The sequence below is a fragment of the Otolemur garnettii genome, unplaced genomic scaffold (assembly GCF_000181295.1).
Source record: "Otolemur garnettii isolate 467f Iridium unplaced genomic scaffold, OtoGar3 scaffold00012, whole genome shotgun sequence".
Classification (NCBI taxonomy): Eukaryota; Metazoa; Chordata; class Mammalia; order Primates; family Galagidae; genus Otolemur; species Otolemur garnettii.
In genome coordinates, this window is record NW_003852407.1 from 23419652 (window position 1) to 23425301 (window position 5650).

Consider the following 5650-nt stretch of genomic DNA (forward strand, 5'->3'; position numbering starts at 1 on the left):
ATATCTCATCAGGCTCCTGACTACTCTTTTTTTCTAGTTCCCACACTTTGGGAGTCTATCTGTGGAGTTTTGTCCATATATACAGCATGGATTAAACTGGATGAATTTACCCTCCTTGGAAATTTGGTGAAACATGTTTGTTATTCTTGGCTCCCATGCCTCCCCTCAGCTCTACCCTTCTCTGCACCACTGCCTGAACAGCCTAAGTCTTAAATTTCCCCCTTGTCTCATCATCCCAACTACCCTCTGCTCTCTGGTTTGATGTTCTGGTTTTTTTTTTAATTGAGTCAACAACTCTACTTAAGTACCGCAATGCAGCATTTTTAACTGTGAAATCTTATGATCCTTGGTGAAACAGCTCCTGCCAAAGAAAATGTTTTTTAAGTATCTTTATACAGAAATAAATACATTTATCCCTAAAATTAGACTGAACACAATCAAGTTCTCAGTGATTCAGAGGTGCTCAGGACCTTTAAGTGGCGTATGGCTGTTATCATGCATATCAATTTTCATGGTGTGCTGTGTGAGCATTCTGATTATTGGAGTTTACCGTAAATGGGCCTCTGATCCTCTGTGATCAATGAGTCTCACTGTCAACTATCCTTGACTGGCATTTTGTCAAGCCTTTGTGTCTGACCATTCTTTATTGCTGTCCTTGCCTTGAGTTTTTCTATTGACCTGAATAGACTCTTCTGTTAATTTCTGGAGAGTTATCACTCTTACTCTTCTACTGCTTATTCATGCAGAGCTGATTATTGCTATTTCATGTCTATATTTAGAATTTTCTCTATCACATAGATAAGCTTAGTCCACTACTCCTATAAACATAACAGTGGCTACTATCTGACAAAATTCTTTATGGGATTTTTAGAGAAATTCTAAGACAGTGGTAGATCTAGACGTAGGCAAAGAAGAGAGTCTTTTTATTGCATTGTTTATAGGACACTGGAAACCCTATTTCCCAAATATCTCTCCTACCAGTTTTCCTTAATGGCAGATGTCCCTACCACTAGAATAACCTGTTTTACTAACATACTCTATTCAGGATGTCTCAGTTTTATAGAGGGTCATTCCTTCAGGCATAAAGGTACTTTTATCTACAACCAACTTAGACAGATTTTGAAATTTCATTGTCAAGTTATTTAACTACCTCCTGACTGAAAGAAGAGGCTAGGTCTTAGGAAATGCTAAAGAAGACGGGAATGTTTTGAAGTGGAAGACTAGAGAGAAGATATGAGGAAATATTTAAATTATGAAAGATAGAGCAGTAAAAGCTGGTGATTGACAGTTTTTGTCAGGTGGTAGGATTGTTGTTCAGATTTGTAAAACAGAAAAAAAATAGGAAGGGAAGATGGGGCCAGAAAATTGGTGTTACGTTATGATGGCGTAGCCTGGAGACACAAGGAAGAAATGGAGGGGCAAGAGGGACTCACGGGGCACGGCTAGGCAAATAACCTCAAGTCACAAGGAAAGACTTAGATGGCAGGTAGAACACAAATAATGCGAGGGAGGAGAGGCCCAGGACACCACAGACACACAGAGGGAGCTGGGCCTTGTAGGATTTCACCCCATTCCTGGGCAGCAAGTTTCAGTGGCTGATGTCTTGAGATTTGCCCAGCCCAGGCCCAGAAGTGATTGAGCAATTACAACTGACCCTCAGGCCTCAACTGGCAGATGTGACAGAGATTGTCAAGGCCACACATACGTGCTAGACACTACCTTTGTAGTGTCTGCATGCAAACCAGACTGTGCCCTGGAAAATCAATTCTGCACCCAAAAGCTCTAAATATTACTATTATCTGTCCATCGCTTTGGCATCTAAGCTTTCCCGTTCAGAATTCACATCTTTCTCTTTGAAACGAGGTACCTCATTAAGATCTTCACAGGGACTGCCAGGAAAACTTGAGAAGTCTCCCATTTGGTGATCCTTAGCACACACTGCCCAAAGTGGCATTATATTACCCAAACTGCCAGCTGTCCTTTCTGCTGATGGAAACTTTTGTGGCAGAGTGCAAATAGCTCAGCAAGTGATTTTAGGGTGGATGTGAAATTTCCGCCGCACTGCCAAAGGGGGATTTCTCGGGAGCTTTTCTCCACGTCATTTTCCACAAACATCAAGTGGTGCCCAGTGGCAGCTAGACTGACACTTACTGAATCTCTCCCTGTTTTTGCTTACGCTGAGGTAAGCTTTTGGTGTCAGCACATAGATTGCATGAGGATAAAGAGGCGATTCTCTGACCTATCACCGTATTCTGAGTTCATGCAAGGGCAGCAGCAATTTTAATTTGCCCAGTGGAGGCTCTGGAACATTTGGTGACATGAAGCTCTGAGCTAAGAGAGGAATTGCAGTGAGCTTATCCCATCTCCCAGTCAGCTGAGCTGACCGAACCCTACAGTCATGGCACTTTTGCAGATGGGCCATGCAACATTTAAAGAAAAAAATCAAATCTTTAGGCAGATGGGAAAAGACAAGACCTTATGAGAAGAAGCCTCCATGAGAAAACATACATGAAAAAGAACAGATAATTTGATATAGAATATAGCTTTAGGGGTGATTTACATGTGGTGAGATTACTGTATTTTAAAGAATATTTCCAACTGTGAAGAAAATGGTAACTAAAAATGCGTTTGGGTGACTGTGGCGGAAGAGCCTCTTGAACATTTACCAGACCCTTTCTTTCTTTCCTGTCTGAGCACACAGCTCAACTGCAGTTTTTTTTAATTAAATCATAGCTGTGTACATTAATGCAGTCATGGGGTACAGTGTGCTGGTTTTATATACAATTTGAAATATTTTCACCAAACTGGTTAACATAGCCTTCATGGCATTTTCTTAGTTATTGTGTTAAGACATTTGTATTCTACATTTAGAAAGATTCACATTTACCCTTGTAAGATGGACCATAGGCGTGGTACCACCAATCACCCTCCCTCCACCTAGCCTCCCCCCCCCTTCCCCATATTGTTAGACTATAACTGGGTTATAGCTTTCATATGAAAGTTATAAATTAGTTTCATAGTAGGGCTGAGTACATTGGATACTTTTTCTTCCATTCTTGAGATACTTTGCTAAGAAGAATATGTTCCAGCTCCATCCATGTAAACATGAAGGAGGTAAAGTCTCCATCTTTCTTTAGGGCTGCATAATATTCCATGGTGTAACAATTTATTGATCCATTCATGGGTCGATGGGCACTTGGGCTTCTACCATGACTTAGTAATTATGAATTGGGCTGCAATAAACATTCTGGTACAAATATCTTTGTTGTAGTGTGATTTTTGGTCTTCTGGATATATATCTAGTAGAGGAATTATAGGATCAAATGGCAGGTCTATTTTTAGTTCTCTAAGTGTTTTCCAGACGTCTTTCCAAAAGGAATGTATTAGTTTGTATTTTGCACCTCCTTCTTGTGGCCATGAGACTGGCTTCTCCCAAATGATTCTGGGACGTGGCTAATGTGTGCCACTGCCCACCCCGTCCTACAGCTGCCTCCCTCAAAAGAATTGCTTTTGACCCCCTTCAGATTGGCAGGTAAAGGGATTATGCCCCCAGGCAACCTTGTGAAGTTTTGTGTTAAGCACAGCAGAGCCACGCCACAATTTGGAAGATAAGCAGGTGCCTGTGGGTCATCGCTTGGAAAGCAAGTGCCCAGGGATAAGGAAATGCTCTCTGTGGACTTTGCATAGGCAGGAAATAAGTGTCTTCTGGGATTTTACCTTCATTTGGGGATTTTTGGGATTAGTTACAGAAGCTTAACTGATACAACCTTAACTAATACCCTAGCTAATTCCAACCATCTCTGAAAACTTTCAAGCAGAAAGTCACTTGTGTTTTTTTCTGGCAGTCCAGGCTTTATTATAATCAGCTATGGGTGGTGTCAGGCTACACACAGCCACACCATGAAGGGCCAGTGAAGAAACTGGTATCCCAAAGGATACACAGGGGGACAATGGGAAGTTGCTGCTACATGTACTTTTATTTAGAAAAGATTCCTTACAAAATTTTATAAAATATTTACAAATATTTCTCTATGTGTTTCTCTATAAATACAAAAAATGTAAAATACAATATAACATAAAATATAAGATGAGTTAATTTTCCTAGATACAGCAACCTTTGGGACCCCCATAGATCAAATAGTAGGATATTTGAGAAGCATCTATGTAATATCAGGTAGTTTTTTCATTCCCCTGCATTTCTCTGGCAAATATGCATTATTTGTTAGCAGGAAGCTACTTAAACACAAAGAAAAACATTCGGTTTTGGAATAGTTTTGCCTATTAATCTGGAATTTTTCTTAACATACTGTGAGGGAAGCTCCTTCTGGTGTTCAGCTGCTCCGGGTTTTGCCAGCTTGCAATCTCAGGTGGTACATTTAGGTAGAACAATGCTTTCCTAGGAAATTTGTGTGGTAGGAGGCAGGTGACTCCTGAAGACTCGGCAGAAACAATTGAAGAGTAATCTCTGGGAAGCCCTTATGTTTGAGTGCTTTTTCTGGAAGCAAGCAACTAGCCCCGGAGACAGTATTTACATCATGACTGGAGCTAATGAGAGGAAAAGGAGGAAAAAAAAATATGTTCAGAATTTATTCATATGAAGAAATATGTTCATTGTGTTCAAAATAAATGAGAAGTTTAGAAAGAGATCAAAAGGCCTCTCCATGAAGGTTATCTGGCTTTACACAAGCGCAGAGCTCTAGGCAAACACAACACCAATCCTCTAAGATTTGGGGGTCTACAAAATAAATTTCCAAGGGGGAGGGATGACTGTTGAATCATCCTCCTTGAAATTACCCGGGGTGGGGGGTTCCCCTCATCCTCACAGTCAGGTGGACTCCCCATATGTCCAGCTATCCTCTCCCTTCCATGCTTTCTAAACTACTGTCTGGTTGCAAATAATTTCACTTCCAAAAGCACCACGAGGGCATGCTGGAGTTTACACAGTATTTGCACACACATATATTTCACATACATATATATATATGAATTTTAAAAAATTTCCCCAAACATGGTATTACATACGGTTAGTACTAAATCCCAATGAGAACAAATAAAAAATAAAGGTAAACATAAGGAAACACACACACATACACACACACACACACAGATGCACAGATGCACTCGTATGTGTCTGATGCTCTCAAAGAAACAGAGTTCTGCAGGCATGAAGGCCTGGCACCATTCCATATTGGCTTCCTAGGATAACTAGCCTAAGGCCTGCTTCCCTGGGAGAGCATCCGAGCCTTCCGAGCCTTTCTGGCTTCCACGCGATTGTCTATCGCTTTCACAGCCAGAGTCAATAAAAAGGTCCCTTCTACCACCACCCAGATAAGGCCCTTTTCTCATCCGTCGAGTCTTCCTCCATCATTCGCAGTGCTGGTTGTGAGACTGTTTAGTAATTTCCACCTACCAGGTTTTAAGTCATTTTAAAATAATCAACATCCATACTTTGAAAGTTCCAGGAAAGAAAATAATCTCTGTGATGAAAAATGGGTTAATGTTTTTCTCTGTAGATCACTGTCTGATCATTTTTGGGAAACTATTTCAACACATAAAAATGTATTAAGTTGAGCTTACTAATTGAATTATTCTATTCCTTTAGGTCAATGACTTTTTTCTATCTCTGTACTGAATTTTTAAATTCATAAAC